The sequence below is a fragment of the Pan troglodytes genome, chromosome 1, assembly GCF_028858775.2.
Source record: "Pan troglodytes isolate AG18354 chromosome 1, NHGRI_mPanTro3-v2.0_pri, whole genome shotgun sequence".
NCBI classification, from domain to species: domain Eukaryota; kingdom Metazoa; phylum Chordata; class Mammalia; order Primates; family Hominidae; genus Pan; species Pan troglodytes.
The window spans coordinates 73345305-73362754 of record NC_072398.2 but is presented as its reverse complement, the minus strand read 5'-3'; the positions used below and the strand labels follow the sequence as shown (position 1 = coordinate 73362754).

The following is a 17450-nucleotide window of genomic DNA, read 5'->3' as shown; positions in this document are numbered from 1 at the left end:
CTCTTTCCAGGAGCTTTGCATAAGTGATATTGGAGATTCTATTGTTTCCTCCTACTTAAGGAACAGAAGAGGTAAAAGAGAAATGCTTGTTATTTACCCAAGCTCCCGAGCTAATGAGTGATGAAGCCGGGGTCTGAAGTCAGAACTGCAGAGCCTGGGAGAGGTGTTTGGATCAGAGGGAGAGGCATTCAAAAGGAGAACTGCAAGGGCCTGAGACACATCTTGGTGAAACTCACAACCCTAGTGTTCCAGTTCCTTTCCTGAGGCCCTCATATCCTATGTGTGGCTATTTTTTATTCTCCTTAGCAGGTTGTTCCTTGAGTTTTTTCCTTCCTTCCATTTTTTTTAAACAATAATTTAAATTTTTATTAGGTGCTCAGCCACAGTATAAATACCCCCATTTGAATTGCTGACACGCAAATCAATAGGGGTGAATTTTCCTGGAGTGGAGCCCCTGGCATGGGAGCCTCCCAGCCTCATCCTCTTTCCAGAAGAGAAGGGATTTAATAAGCAGAATGGACAATTTTCTTAAATAAGCCACAGTTAGAGCAAACAGAATGAGCATTCAAGTTTCTGGTGTAAGGCCTCTCTCTCTCTCTCTCTGTCCCCCTTTCAGGACAGGGTCTTGCTCTGTCTCCATGCCAGAGTGCAGTGGTGAGATCATAACTCACTGCAACGTCGAACTTCTGGCCTCAAAAGATCCCCTACCTCAACCTCCCAAACCACTGGGATTACAGGCATAAGCCACCATGCCTAGTCTCTTCCTTCCTCCCTCCCTCCCTTCCTTTTCTTTCATTCATTTATTTCTGTATCTCTCATTCTCACTAAACAATCTTGCCTTTAATCTCTATATTACCAATCTGAGTGGTGTCATTTTTATGAAACTATCTAGAATGAATGAATCAGCATGGGTGGCTGGGAACTGGCCTTAGGTTGTTGAAACAAGAAGAGCACAGCATCCTCTGGCATTCTACTGAAGATGGGGAATCTGGCAGCTATGTGGGTCCCATCTACTCACCCCAAGTCCCTCCATCACTCTTGGACTTGGAGATCTTGCAGTAAAAGGTGTGACTAATATAAAAGAGCATCTCAATCATGAATAAAATTTAGTTAAGCTGCTCCTGTAATTCTCTGATGAAAGAGGCAACAAACTTGCATCCTACAACATAGCTTAAGATCTCATGCCTAAGGTACTCTGAGCAGTTGGTAATTCTCCCCATGAGTATCCTGAAAGGAAGACCAAATTCCAGTCTCCTTTTTCAGTATCATCTCTCACCATTCTCACTACCGCCTGCATGAAGGCCCAATGCTTCTCTGTTCCAGCCACATCACGTTTCTCGGTTACCTTCCAATATGCCTTTTCTAGGACTCCGAGCCTTTGCATATGCTGTTCTTTCTACCGGGAGTGCCCCTTCTGGGTTGGCAAAGCCCTACGCACACTTAACCTGCAACCCACCTGCCATCTCCTTTGTGGAACTTACTAAGATACCCTGAGCAGAATGAGTCACCCTTCCCTTGACACCACTCCTACCTGACACAGCTGGTTCCTAGACATTAGCACAATGCTAGGAAGTTATCTTTGTGACTCCCCCTCTACTCCAACCAGATTGGGAAATCCTCAAAGACAGGGAACCATCTCTCACTCAACTTCACATCCAGCCTTTAATGAAATGACTGGCAGAGAGTAGATCTTTAATAACAGCTTGTTGAAATAGAGAACACTGGATGAAAACCCATTTGTTCATTCACTCAACCAATATTTACTGAATGCCAACAGAATTCCAGGCTGGGAATGTAACTGTGAATAAGACAGAGAATGTCTTTATTCTCACCAAGTTTATATTCTACTGGGAGGGAATGGACAATAAGGAAGAAATAACATACATATATACTACGTTGGCTGGTGATAAATGTGATAAACAAAAATAAAGTGGGAGAGTGGTGACAAGGAGAGCTATTTTAGATAAGAGTACTATGGTGGGCTTCTCTGTGGAGCTAACATTTGAGGCTACTGACCTGCTGCACATACAGTCTTTGTCTTCTGTGGTTAGTGGAAGAATGAGGTAGAAGCTGCTTCCTTTGCAGTGGCCATGCTGAGTGACTCAGGTTCCCAAGATGTCTGTCTGGGGGCAGAAAGCCAAGGCTATTTGACTTAAAGGAAGCTTGGCCTCTATAGCATTCAGCACTAAGCTGCTAAGGAAGCTACCTCAGAACATATTGTAGCAATAAGAAGACTTGAGAGGCCTGGTGCCAAACTCTCTAAATGACACCCCAGGCCCTGCCCAGTATCCACAGAGATACTGCAGAGCCCATGGAGCTGGTTCTGTCTTCTGGCCATTGGAACAGTGGGTCTTCTTGACCTTCATGATTTCAATCACCAGCCCAATTACAGGACAACAAAGGGAACCATAAATGGTTCAACTGAAAAGTGCGAGTTAGTATGGTTGTGATCTCAATTCTGTCACTGTTGCCCTGTGCTATCTTGGGCAAGTCACTGAAACTCTATAGTAATTCTCCCATCTATAAATTGGCAGTAATTAATAGCAATCATTTTGCTTACCTTCACCAATGGTTGTGCAGATCAAATATAGTATATAACTATGAAAAGTATAAAGCACAAACAAAATGCAGGAAATTATTCTTTCTACTGGGGGAATAAACATTTTCAGAGTACCTATTAAGTGCCCAGAGTCCTATATATGTTGCCTTATTCAATTTTCACAAAATTATGGACAGTAATTATTATTCCCATGTTAAAGACTAGAAAATGAAGGCTCAGAGAGGCTCAATGATTTCATTAAGGGGGCACGGCGGGCAGAGCCAAGATTCTGGTTCAAGTTCACTGTTCCCAGATCTCATGCTTACCCTGCATCCTGCTGCCTGTGGGTAGTTGTTCCAAGACTGGCATGGGTTCTCAGCCCTGAATCACCTTACCCAGAGCTGTGATGTGCCTCCCCACCAACTGTTTCTGCTCAGCATCTGATGCAAAAGCTAAACCCTAGCTTCTAACCCAGCCTGCACTGGGGTTCTCAGGCCTGCCCGGACCCCAGTGCATCTCCTCTGGTAGGAATCTGCCTCTTGGCATGGTTTGCTGCTGTGTCTGGCATGTTGTGGGTGGCTATAAAGTGCTGAACATTCCACCTGCTTCTTCTGCTGACACCCTGCTGTCATCTCCATCTCTGACTCCAGAGCAGGAATGTGCCTGGGCTGCCCCTGCATTGCCCCATATCCCCACCAGCACTCCCTGCCTCCCCTTGAATATTCTGGAGGCTCTGGCTACCATTAGGGCTCAATTTATGGCCTCACAGCTGAACAAGAAACCTCCACAGGAATAAATTGGGCTTGGCTGTATCTGCCTTCCATATTCCTGCCCAGCTGGACCAATCATTTCAGAATCCATTTTAGAAATTTCATTTTTTGTGATGGCAGATCAGAGTTAAAAGAAGTGGCCCACAAGTGGATGAGTAGTTACAGCTTTGGCCCAGATAATCCCCAAAGTGAATAAGCCACAAAGTGAATGAGGCTTTTGTGGATAGATGAGAATTGACACTACCTTGTGAGACTGGATGAAGGAAAACCCATTTAAGAAAACTCACTTGCTTTGGACCTGGATTCTTTTCTCATCTTGAGAGAGTTAGATGGGGCTTTGTTAAAAAACCAGAATGACTCCCCAAGGAAGGGGGTAGGACTGGCAGAACCAAGCTCCAGAAAGAAATAGTGACTGCTCTGGTCTTACTTTGAACCTGACCTTTGTGGTTCAAACCAAGCTTATAAGGACTGTCATTCTCCAGCTCCTTGTGTCATTCTCTGGCAGTGGGGAACCTGGAAGGTTTCTGAGTGATGCTCAGAGACAGCACAGTCATTAAGTACACAGAATCCCTGGGTTCAAATTCTGGCTCTGCCATTTGTCACGTGTCTTCAGGCAGGTTTTGTAAACTTTGTGTCTTGATTTCCTCACCTGTAAAAAGGGGGTAATAACAGCACCTCATTCCAAAAGGGATTGTTGAGATCAGTTAGTTTCTATACATGAAGTACTTAGATCATTGCCTGAAAATAGTTTTTGTCATGTAGATGTTAGCGATTATTTTGCTACTGAAAATAGAGGTGGAGCTATTTTGGGACCCAGCTGGTGATTTCTAAATCCAGGAGATCCTAAACATCCCCAAATCAGATCTCAGGTAACCATTTGCCACAGTGCCTCCTTCATCACTGGCAGGCCTTGGTCAGGCCAGTTGCTGAGCCTGGCTCTGGAGTGAGACGCAAAACGTTAGAAAGTAAAAATGCTATTTTCCCTCTCGCAGGCTTTTGCCACTGGCAAATAATCTCTTTAGCAATATTTGACCTTAAGAACTTAAAATGAAAAGGTCAAAACATTTCAAGGAGTGGGAACCGGGTCCCTTCCCAGATTTCCCACTGTCACAGAGTTAGTGAATGTCAGTTGTGGTTGCCAGAGGCCCACAGGACCCCCCTCCCACAAGAAATAGCGAAAGCAGTGGAACAGGGTGAGTGCAGAGAGAGAGACAGGTCTCTGCACTTCTCACTGTCTCCTGGGCCTTCAGCCACAAAGAAGGATGCTGCTTGGGAGGGCTCTGTTGGGTCAGAGTGAAGACACGGCTGGAGAAGTCACCCCAGGCCCTCTTGGGGGCTTTCATCCCTTTCCCTCCCAGTCTCCAAGAATGGCTGCCTGAGTTTCTCATTCTCACTAAATTAAGCTGACAAAACACAAACGAAAAAAAGGGGTAGGGGTAGAGGGGAGGGCATGGCACACTCTTGCTTTGCATTTTAATAACTCAGGCACAGTGCCTCAGACCATTTTTAATGAGAGATTGACTGATAGTGGTCTCCTCCCCACACCCTACTCGGAACAGATCAGGGTCTGGATCAACAGCATGCTTTCCTCCCCTCCAGAACATCTCACCTGGCCCCGCTCCTGGTTGGAGGGTGGCCCACAATGAAACTTAAGCCCTTGGCATGATTTGCTGGCCTCTCGAGGGTCCAGTCTGGAAGGGCATCCCTAGTCACCCAAGACACACTTCCCAGGGAAACCATGCCCCGGTGAGCTACACTCCTGCTTCTTGCCTTGTGAGGGAGTCAGTTATGAGGACATAGCCAGGCCCCACCAAGGGCAACTTCATGGAGATAAGAGCTATCTTATTTGGTCAGCCAACCTTCCCTTGAGCTCAGAGGCCTTGCAGCCAGGGATTGCTGGTGACAGTATGAGAAGGGAACAGGGCTCAAGGCCACTGCCTGTCTCAAGAATGCAATGTCTTGTTCCTGCAGCCAGCCTCAGGCCAAATAGGGCCTCCCCACTCCATGGGGAGAATATATGTCAACATACATTGACATAGATGAGGGCAACCTTGTGCCCCTGATCTCCAGCCTCAAAATATACCCTTCCTGCCTGAAATTCCCACAAAATGAGTTCTCTATTAATTGAAGAATCTGTATGTGCTAAGGGCTGTTGTAAGTCTTTTTGTAGAAAATGACATCTCATTTAAAAGACATGGCTATTCTGAGAGGTAGGAGCTATTTACCCCATTTCATGGGTGAGGAAACTGAGGCTCAGAGAAGTCAATGGATTTCCCCACATCTCCACAGCTAGTAAGTGGCAGAGCCAAGATTCAAACTCTTGTTGGGCAGAGTTTCATCGAGTGTTTCTGCCTGGCCAGCATGGGCAGCAGGGGATGCAAGGTCAGCGGAGACACTTAGAGGGTGGAGCTGGTCAGGTGGGCTTTGCAGTCACATCCCATCTGGAGCTCTGAGGAGCAGAAACCTGGCAGCTTCCAAGGTAGATGAAAAGCCGACCTGCCTCAAATTGTTTTATTTAAAGCCAGGCTCCTGACTGTTTGAAGCCGCTTTGTTTTGGCAGTGCTTTTCCCTTTTTCTGTTTTTTCTTCCTGTTTTTAAACAGCCCTCGCAGAAAAGGGGAGCGCATCATTGCTGGGCGCCTCACTTGCAGATGCTCAAAAGACCTCTGTCCCTCCCACCCCATGGCTGGCTCCAGAGCAAGGCAGCTGGGCTGCGTGTGAGCGAGTGGGCACACGTGCTCACAGACAGCTCTCGTTTGCAGAAAGACAGGAAGCCCTGTATTGATCTGCACCTGAAGTATAGATACAGATGAAGTCTTTTGCTTTTATAGTGAGTTTCACCAGCATTAAACTTCATTTATATCTCTATAAATATATACGGCTTTGAATGGGAGGCTTTACAGCTTGCCTTATAAGTTCCATCTCTCTGTGGCACAGACTGGGTCACCGTGAGGAGACAGTCCCTTTATAGGCGGCTCTGGCCTCTGCCCTTTTCAACACAGCCATTTGCAGGGCTTTCATCTGGTGTTCAGGGCCTTGTCTGTCTGCCCAGCTGGACATCTCTCCTCCCAGCACCTGGATAGACATGGGCTCTCCAGCCCTGGCGCTGCCCTCTCCTCTGTCTGCCTGTGCCCTGTCACCCCTGGCTCACAGCTGGCCAGTTGGGAGGAGGGAAAGAGGGCACCGTGACTGTCAGCTGATCTGCTCTCCACACCTGTCCCTGGGCCCAGCCACCACAGCTGACCTTGGTATTGACAAATTCACAGGGGACATCATGAGGTACTTACACAGGACAAGCTGGCAAAATCTGGCTTATTAGGGTATATGTTTTACAGAAATCCATTTAGATAAACAGGCTATCCACACAAACGCCAGCGCTCAGTGGCCACAAGCCTTACAATACTTCATGAAGCAGGCAGCAGCTTCTCTCCCGATGCACTTGTGGAGATAAATTCAAAGTAATCTATATAAACTCAAGCCTTTGAAATTGCACACCGTCAAAAAATTCAAACAATTACTCTAGCCCAGCCAGGAGGTGGTTGTTAGATGTTCTTCTTATGGAAAACATAATTATAAAGGAAGGGAAAATGTTTCATAAATAAAATTCAGAATGGCAGAAGAACCTGGAGGGAGGGGAAGGCAGAAAAAAGGAAACCCAAATGTTCATGGTCTCTGGCTGACTGCAGAATAGGGCTCGGAAACCCTCCTTAAGGCTCAAATTAATTTCAGTCTAGTACAATTTCAAGGTAATTAATTGGGAAGAGGCATCTTTCAGGTATTTAAAAATATCAGATTGACTCTTGGTACTAAAAGAGTAGGAGAAAAAATAGCCAACACATGCTTCTAAAATCAAGGTGATGTAAAACAAGGGCCAACCCAACCCATTAGCACTCGAGGAGCATATAAAATCCGGGTCAGCCCAATAATTGCTAGCTTGTTGAAACACCAAGTACCCCGAGCTGCACCCAGTCCCCAGGCCATATTAAATAGCAAGTGGCACAATCTGGGCTAGAGGACATGTTCCATGCCAGACACTGTCCCAGGGACTTTGTACTCATGCCCCATTTAATTCTCATAAAAACAACTTAAGGAAGATGTGGTGGGCCGGGCGCGGTGGCTCACGCCTGTAATCCCAGCACTTTGGGAGGCCAAGGCGGGTGGATTACGAGGTCAGGATATCGAGACCATCCTGGCTAACATGGTGAAACCTCATCTCTACTAAAAATACAAAAAATTAGCGGGGCATGGTGGCCGGTGCCTGTAGTCCCAGCTACTTGGGAGGCTGAGGCAAGAGAATGGTGTGAACCCGGGAGGCAGAGTTTGCAGTGAGCCGAGATTGCACCACTGCACTCCAGCCTGGACGACAGAGCAAGACTCTATCTCAAAAAAAAAAAAAAGATGTGATGATCTCTATAGGCTTTTCGGGGGTGAGGGAGGGTGAGGGAAAGAGGGGATGTGTAGGAATTTGAAGTCCAGTTTCCTGTTAATAACTCCCCAGGTCTTGCTTCTTGATGCCTTTGCCCCATGGGTTCTGTGTACATGTGGCCCAGAGCAGGGATGACTAAGATACAAGCAGCAGAGAGAGTGGAAGAACTTAGTCTCTGTCCAGGTGCTTCTGCTTATAATCCCAATACTTTGGGAGGCCAAGGTGGGAGGATCACTTAAAGCCAAGAATTCAAGACCAGCCTGGGCAATGTATCAAGACCTCCATCTCTACAAAAAAAAAAAAAGATCAAAAAATTAGCTGGGCATGTAGGTACATGCCTGTAGTCCCAGATCCTCAGGGGGCTGAGGTGGAGGGATGGCTTGAGTCCAGGAGGTAGAGGCTACGGTGAGCCGTGATCACACCACTGCACTCCAGCCTGAGTAACAGAGTGAGATCCCATCTCAAAAACAAAGCAAAACAAAAAGAAAAACAAAAATAACAACAACAACAACACAAAGTAGGCTCTGTTCCAAACAGATTTGGTCGAAAACCAGCCCTGCCACCTACTAGCTGTGTGGCCTTGGGCAAGCACGTTAGCCTCTCTGAACCCCTCAAGAGCTTGGTTTTATAAAATGTGAGCGCTTTATAAAAACTTTCTGATTTTCTGTTGGTTCTGTTCAACCCAGAAGAAAGTCATTTAGCATCACTATGCCTCAGTTTTTTCACCTGTAAAACGGGGACAATAGTATATATCAAAATGTTTTACTCACTAAATGATGTAAAGTATTCAAAATGTTCATTAATAGTCATGACATAAAACATTTATTAAGGGCATTCTCTGTGCCAAACACTTGACCAAAGTTTATAGTAAGCACTCAGTAAGTGTTGACTAGCTTTATCATTAAGCCATAGAAAGACCCAAGCTTCCAGGGCCCAGGAATGTGAATTTTTAGGTGGACTAGGGTCAAAGACCAAATTCCAGCCCAGAGATGTTGCCAAGCTTTTGTCAGATGTTAGCCACCCTGGGTTGATAATGTCCCAGGACCAATGTTCCAGACTTCCCCCTTTTGTCTTTCCTCATACCATGCAGTTTGAGGAGGACACATCCAGATTTAAATAACCACAACTTCCTCCTGGGTCCTGGTAATAAACCTTTATTGAGTCATTTACAGCCACAGCATGAGACGTTATTATAGAAGCCAAGTTGGGGTGCCCTTGGCAGTGCCCTGCTCTAAGATAGGGGTCCCGAGGAGACCAGGCTGGAACCCTTCAATAAACTAATGGGTCTGTTGGCTTATTTGTCCCTGACCCCAGAACTCCTTCCCCCATTATGAAGTCTCACCTTGTAATACATAACCCAGAGACGTGCTCCCCAAGGGTGATGGCTGCACCTCTTCCTGCCTGCTAGTACCTCTCTGGCATAAGATTGGGGCACTTTGTTTAGCATCCATGCTCACTTAAACTTTGGCTGTTGTACAGATTAGCAATGAGAGTCTGAATATAGAAGATAAATCTGATTCATTCATGTGCACCAGCCCGAAGTATCCTCCTCCGTTTGCCTCCAAGAAGCCACCTGCTTGAACGTCATAGGGAAAGGGTACAATTTTAACTCATGGGAGTGTCATGACAAGAAAGTCTCCTTTTCTTACTTGATTGGAGAGTAAAGCAGAGGCAACTGGCAGAATTAAAGGAGAGGAACAGGAAACAATGCAAGCGTCCATTAATAGATGGATGAATAAACAAAATGTGGTACATACATACAGTGGAATATTATTCAGCCATAAAAAGGAAGGAAGTTCTGACATATGCTATAGCATGGTTGAACCTTGAGGACATTATGCTAAATAAAATGAACTGGCTACAAAAGGACAAATATTGTATGATTTCACTTACATGTAGTACCTAGGATAGTCAGGTTCATAGAGACAGGAAGTAGAAGTTGCCAAGGGCTGGGGGAGGAGGAAATGGAGAATTAGCGTTTACTGTGTACAGAGTTTCAATTTGGAAAAATGAGAAAGTTCGGAAAATGGATGATGGTGATGATGGTTGCATACAATGTAAATGTACTTAGTGCCATTGAACTATATTTTTAAATAGGAGGGAAAGAGAAAAAAACAAGGTTGCTTGAATTCCCTTTGCCAATTGGCATATTATCAGCTTGCTGTGTTCAAAATTTACCAATACAGTCGTAATTCAAAGTCACGTTTCCAAGGCTAAGATATAGTGGTTCTTATATATGATGGGAAATAGCTTTTGAACAATCCCATTCCAATTCCACCTTCCCCACTGGACTGTCTCTTAAGGAGATGAAACTCTAGTTAGGTAGGAAATCTCATCTTTATTAGCATAGCGCATCATCAAAATGAGGCAAAAGTGTATCTCTGCGCTTCTGCCAAATCATCTACTGGAATTGGCTTGTGGGCATCGTTCAACTTTGTATTTCTGTATTAGGGAGTCCTCACTTTGGCTGTCTTCTAACTTTCCATGACATGGTGGTTTAGCAACCAACACTTTACTCTGTGGGATCCCAGCTGGCAGAAATGACTCAGGAGCCTTCCCCTAAAAGAGCTGGCTGGGTGCATTGAGTGCATTCTCAAAGGCAGGTGACCCCAGAAAGAGGCAAAACCCTGGAAGAAGGTGCTATAATAAGGTCTCCAAATGGAAGGAGGCAGAGGACATCAGCAACCTCTGAACATGTAAATAGGTCTGTGACCTACCTGGACACATTTTAAGCTCTACTAAAGATTCCAATTTACTGATTAATCTGCCAGAAACTCTGATTTCCTTGTGGAAGACCCTATGTACAAATGGTGCACAAGATTCCGCATCTTTATCCAGTGGCCCTTAAATGAGGGACAGAGTAGAAGAGAATTGGACAGGCAAGGTGTCCAAACTGGTTATATATATTTGTACGTGTGTGCTGATACCACACATGCACACACACGCACACACACACACATGCGCACACACACACACACACACATTCACCAAAGTTACCAAACCTTCTGATAACTCCATTACTTCTTAATGGTAAAATGCAAAAGATTACTACTTCACCCAGCCCACAACCCAGGGACAGAAGCAGGGTGAATGGAGACATCCCTGGATAGAGCTATGTTGGTACATGGGTCTCTGTAAGTGGCTTCTGGTTCTAAATTTACTCTTAAATAAAGAGAAACGGCACCCTCCTCAGCCATGACCTTTGTGGATAGGACTCAATTTCATGGTATAAGCTCTATCACAATGAACTCTCCTCTTTCTTTCTTTACTAAGCTCACATAGGTACTCTTTCCTCAGCTCACTCTCCTGGAGCCCAGATGGGGAGACATGACCAACCACCAACTTGGAATACTGAATTCTAAGTTTTTAATAAAAATTTCAAAATCATCTCTATGAACTCCATCAAATAACTCAGGTCAGCTCTGAGGCAGTTGCCTGCAGGAGCTTCCACAGTTTCTGCTCACATTTGATTGTTGGTTTCTATAAACGCGGTTGAAATGACCACTTGACTTTCTAACACCATGACCTCAAGGCTGGGGAGCAGAATGTACCCCTCCCACATCTTTGCTACTTACCCAGTAACAATAGCCTCAGAACTCTGAGGTGTTCTCTTGAAAGTCTAGGGTTTACATACCACATCTATTAAGTAATACATTCAGCAACACATTTCCGCTGCAAAATGTAGCAGCGTAAGCTATGGTGATACCACACATGCACAAACACAAGTCAGAAAGTGATGGTGTTGGGAGGGGGAGAAATTGGAAAGAAGCACAGGGAACTTTTATACATCTTTTTTGGGGTATACAAGTGTACACAATTGTCAAAACTTAATCTGAATACTTAAGATCAGTGCATTTTATTATATACAAATTATATGTCATTTTTTTCAACAAAAAAAAGTAATAATGGCGCTTTCCAGGTAAAAGATGGCAACCTATGGCCATGGAGAATAGGGCAGAACAGCTGACCTCCTCCTTCCATCTTTCCCCACCACTGCTCATCTCCCCAGTCCTGGGTGGCAGCCCAGCAGTCTCCCCTACACAGTGAAGGGGGGTTGGGCATGAGAACTTAGTGGCTTTGTCTCCAGATTGCTGGCCAGATGTGATGGCCAGGAATGCTGCAGAAGTGGCATTATATGTAAAGTGAGTTTGTATCCAGTTTCCCATTCCTCTTCTAGTGGTTCTATAGGTGGTCAGAGCCCAGCCCTCTCCTGCTCCTTAGTCATCCTTGCCACATTCAGAGCCACAGAGGACTCAATGAAGGTGGTCCCAGAAAAACGTTCTTAGAGAGAACAGTCACCAAACACCCAAAGCCAAGACATCCATGGCAACATGCCCCAGATAGGGTGGCTTCAGCTGGGATTTCTGGGGCATGGTGATGTGACAATCAGGTGCACGACATGAGTTCAGCCTAGATGCCACCAGCGCAGGGTTCTCTCTTTGCAGTAAGCCCAGAGAGCTCTTTACCTGGCTCTTGGCCATCTTCTTACCTGAGAAGTAAAGGCCAGCAGCACCTTGAGACTTCTGGCTGATTCTCATTCTTCACCAGAGAGAGGCCATTGCTCCACACTGAGTTCCCTAAAAGGCTTTGGCTGCAAGTCTATCCAATGGGGAGCAATCCATTCCTTCTCTCCTGCACATGAGCATTACTGCATTTCCTAGGTGAGGGAATATTAGCAGGCTAGAAGTTCTATTTCCGCTTTCGCTATCCTCTGGCTTCCCACTTTAAGCGTCTGTGTCTCTCCATTTATAAAATGGGTCCAATAATGTCACTGAGCACTTTTTTTTTCAGAGAAAATTTAAGGGCATTAATGAGATAATGACTACTAAGTATGGTGACTTCAGTAATAAACTGTGGTTTTGGACAGGGTCCACTGCAAGGGCATAATTTTTAAAAAATCCTCAGGGATGTGTCATGCAGAAATCTATCCACTCACTTGTTCAAACTGGAAGATTTCAAGGACAGGAGGTTTGGAATGTTAAAATACTGAATGAGTCAGTGTTGGTTTCTGATGCTCTGCATTTGTCTATTTCAGTCTTTCTTCCCTACCCTTACAACCTCTGACTTCACTGTCTTCCTGGATGCATTCTACTTCCTGCCACTCTAGGGAGATGCTAAGATTTCTGGATCCAATGCCAAGCATAGTAAAAAAGAAAAGTGGTGCCATTTCACTCAGAACTGTGTCTCTCACCCAGAAGGCTCCCCAGCCAGAGGCAGAGAGTATTTTCTTCATCTTGGAGAAGGGGACTATTGTGCTGAATTAAAAATAAGACAAAGAATCACCATTCTAGGGTCCATTTGGGGTTGGAAAGAGTGAAACCACCCCACCTTGCCTATGTATCTCCCCTGTCTCAACACACTTGAAGAAAGTGACCAGAACCATAAATAGTTAGGGGTTAAATCAAGGGAAGACTTGCTCCTACAAGAAGCCACATCTCTTTCAAGTTCCCTGTAGGATGCTGGCTCCACGGAGACTTGAATGATTGAAGGAAATCCTCAACACCACTTGTTGAATGACTCAACCAGGTAGGTGTGGCCAGGACTGAATGGGGCAGGGGCAGGCCTATAGTGTCTCCAAGACAATACCAAAGCAGATGCAGGGAATTGACTGAACATACTTCAGAGAGGCAGAAAGCAGGAGAGACAGAGTAATACCTTGCAAAAAGTAGCAGCAGTGAAGAAAGAAGTAATAATGAGCTCCTGTTTGCAGAGCCTCTCAGTGCTGGAGGAGAACAGAGTACCACTTCAAGCCCTCCTGAGTCTGGGACAAGTCTAATTTTGTTTCTGCTCACCCTAGATATATAGAGACAAACCTTTATTCTTAGTTGTTTTTCACTGCCAAATGCCCCAGAAAACAGGGCAGAACAGACTTTGTCTTCTTTCCAACCACCCATAGCCAAAGATGGCATAAAAGTGGAGGGTACCTCCTGCCTCCTTGCAAATGTAATATAACCCACACCAGCCAATCTCTGCAAAGCTCAACACACTAGCACTTTCCTACCACCATGAAGTCAGAAGGGACCTCAACCCCCAAAAGCCGCCCCAGCCTGAGCTTCACCTGTTGCACCTGCCCACTTACCATGGGTTCACACCAGAAGAGAAAGTAAAAGGTCAGGTTGGGCTCTCTCCACAGCAAGAGCCCAGAGAATACTAGGAAACTGACATTTTACAAAGCACCTCTTTAAAGCTCTCTCAGAGGTGCGTAACTTTTAACTCTACCTCCACTCCCAACCCCCCAGGCTTCCTTTGCAACTCTTTCCCACCATGGATGGCTTGTCGGGAGAGAGTTAAAGAAGGTGCACGACTAATTCCCCAAACCATCTCGCTTATCTACAGACAAAAAGAACAGCCTTACATGGAGACACGCAGAAACCACCCGCAATTTAGCTCAGACCTCACCTGTCTTATGCAACAGTACACACACATACACACATACACACACACACACCCGCAAGGCCAGAGTCCACATCCCCCTTTAATTCGGTAAACATAGTTTTGCGCCTTTCTTTTCCCTACGCAGAACCCGACTCTACTGGCAGCAGAGAAATAGATGTAACCCTAGTGCCAAATGCCTTGCAGAACACACAGACACACAGGAACCAAAATGCATCTCATAGCTCTCCTTGGTGCTGAAATCACGTTAGCCAGAAAATCAAAGGAGCGAGTGCTCCGGACTTACCCAGGCTGGGGGTGGGCGGCCGGGGAGCGAGAGGAGCTTCCTGGGAAGAAAATTCTTGCTTGTTCAGGCTGGAGCCAGCTGATGCGCTCACCTAGAGAGCCCACCTCTTTCCCTTCTCTTCCCTTCCTCCTATTCTGGGAGGAAGAGACAAGGCTCCACGAAAGAAATGAAACCCAAGCTGTCAGGGCTACGGGTGGAAGGAGAATGAGGAGGCAACCAAAATAAGACCAAAAAGTCAGGTGGCTTCACTCCACTAGTGGTAATTCCTTGGGTCAGAGAGGACCCCCTTCTCTCACTCTCCCTGGGTCTGCCCGTCTCCTCTGGGTGTTGAGCCAACAGCCTTAGCACAGTCGGTTCCTGCCTCTGACGTGAAAGAGAGGAGGAAGCCTGGGACTGCTTTGCTGTCTCTCTCTCTCTCTCTCTCTCTCTCTCTCTCTCTCACGCGCTCTCTCTTTTCCCCTCTTGCTGAAATTTCAGCAGCATGATTTTTTTAAGCCTCCGTTTTTTCCATCCCCCTACAAGCAGCCCCCTAGTGGACAGAAAAGAAAAGCATCCTAAATCCTCTTGAACAGTCCAGATTCAGGCACAGAAATACTCCCCGCACCCAACTCTTGGAGCTGCCTCTGCATAGGCAGGGTCCTGAAGAAGATAGAGGCTTCCCTCTGACCAACCCAGATAAGAAGAGAAAGGGAGAGGATGGAAGCTTTTGCAGATCCTTTGCCCATGATTGAAGGAGAAATCCAGGGTGGAATGGGTTGGGATAGAATGTTTTGGAATAAGGTCAGTTGTGGGGTTCTCAAGTGGTTTGAGGTCCTGGCTCAGCAGAAGGAACCCTCCAAAAAGTCAGCGTCTGCAGCCAGGTGAAGTATGTGTATATGTAGCACAACCCAGGCATGGGAATGCCTAAAGAGGCAGAGGATACAGGGAGCTGGCCCTTCATCCAACTCCACAATATAGCTTTTTTGTAAAGCTAGTAAGAAAAATATCTGAAAAGATACGGCCTGAGATCATCTCAGAAGTAGAGACAGATGTGACCTTGATGCACATTTATGGAGAACCTTGGCAGAGAACGGGCATCAAGGGATCACTGCTCATAGGCTCATAAGGGATATCTAACATTCTCTTTTAAATGTACAGCCACACAGCCTCCCGGAAAGAGTCCTAATACTTACATCTAAAAATCTGAGTCCTGGTTTCAGACTGCCACTTGCTTACTGGACATTTTGCTTCTCTATGGCTCAATTTTACTGTTTGTAAAATGTGGATAATGCTGCCCCCTCCCTACTGAATAGGAATGCTAAGGGACTGGAATGATATAGAGACATAGAACCTCAGGATTGGCAGGGAATTTAAAGGTAATCTTATACAAACACTCTTCTTATATTTGATTCACTCCTGGCAAATAACAATAGCTAACATTTATAGAGTGTTTATACCAGGTGCTAGGCACTGTTATAAGCCCTTACATGTATTAGCTCATTTAAGCCATACAATAACTCTATAATGCAGAGGCTATTATTGCTACTCTATAGACTGGGAACTGAGTAACAGAGGAATGAAATAACTTTCCAAAGATCACACAACTAGTGAATGTCAGGGATGGGGATGGAACCTGAGCCATCTGACCCTGGAGCTTCCTCATTGAATTACCATGTTCTATAAATGTACACTTCAGGAGTGACATTTGAAGTAAATAGAAGATAGCACCACAGTTATCATTGCTTTTATTTATGACAAAGTGCCTAGATTGTTACAATAAATTTATATGTGGCTGAGTTTTTAAAATAAAATATTTACCACTAGGGGTGCCAAACAAACTGTGGAAATTGCTATTACCAATGAGAATCTCCTAAGAAAATTAATTCTCTTGGTGATTTGGGTAGTTTCACATATACAAAACTGGCTTTAAATCTTATAAAATTGGAAACTATTGGGTTTTAACATCAGTTCAGAAGACACATCACTCAATTTCTGTACCAAAAGCAAATTATTGCCCACTGCCTAACACAGTGCAAGAATGGAGCCAGCAATTTGAAGAGCTGAAATGTTGTAATGCATTCAGGTAATAAACGCTCAGTGAGAAATTGACATTTTCTTCAGAATCTCAGAATTATGAATTCCTTAGCTGAGGTGGCTTACTTTTTCTGGCTTTTTTTTGGGGGGGGGGGTGAAAAGTGGATGAAGTAGGACAAAGATGGTAGGTGACAATTAACAAATCATGGTCCCTGTCCTCAACAGAGTTACCAGTTCCTCAAAGGGGGAAAGAAAGAGCAAGACACAAATGATTACAATTCAAGGACTAAGTGCCAAGAATTTGGGCAGTGAGCACATGGAAAACACAACTAACTTGATCTTTGAGGGCTAGGGGAATTCCTAAGGTATGCAGCATCTAAGCTGAGGCCTGAATAATCAGAAGTCTTCCCAGCAAAAAGTGGGTGAGAGAATTAAGCTGAAGGCATAGCATGTGCAAACTCATGGAGGAGGGAAAGGGGAAAGAGCATAGTAGGAAACTTTCAAAGAAAGTATTACCCTTCCACTGACAAATGGGGAATCTGAGGCTCATAAAAGTTAAGTGGCTTGCTCAAGTTCACACATCTAATAAGTATAGAACCCAAATCAAATGCACATCTATTTGACTCTAAAGTCATCCCCTTTGTGAAGCATGATGATATCTTCTCTCATCACTTAGAAGTGCCCACACCATTTAATAGAGTGTTTCAATAACATAGAAGCTAACATAACCAAGTGAGGGTGTAGCATCTACCAGGAAGCTGGAAGTATGATCTGTTACTATTAGATGAGAAACCCATAAAAAAGGCACTAGTCAGTTCAAAAAAAGGGGAAATTTAGGATGCTAGTATTTTTTTTCTGGTGGATGTACAATTATTAAATGTATTGGGAAGTAGGAATATTTCAGAAGTACGGAGACATTAGAGACTTGGATTTGAAATGAAGATGAATGTAGAAAGGGCTAAAAGAAGGTTTCAGATTAAGTGCTCTGGGAGCCCAGAGGAAGGAAAGGTCCTTCTGCCTAGGA

At 45.0% G+C, this 17450-nt stretch overlaps 1 protein-coding gene across 1 annotated transcript in view; it reads right to left on the bottom strand.

Annotated features, from left to right (window-relative positions):
- The window catches only part of TNR (tenascin R), a 430161-nt gene extending 415272 nt beyond the window's left edge, over positions 1 to 14889 (bottom strand). Inside the window, exon 1 of the mRNA XM_524977.7 lies at positions 14414 to 14889. The gene's annotated coding sequence lies outside the window, so the exon portion shown is untranslated. The remainder of the gene's footprint in view (positions 1 to 14413) is intronic.
- Positions 14890 to 17450: the final 2561 nt, after the last annotated feature.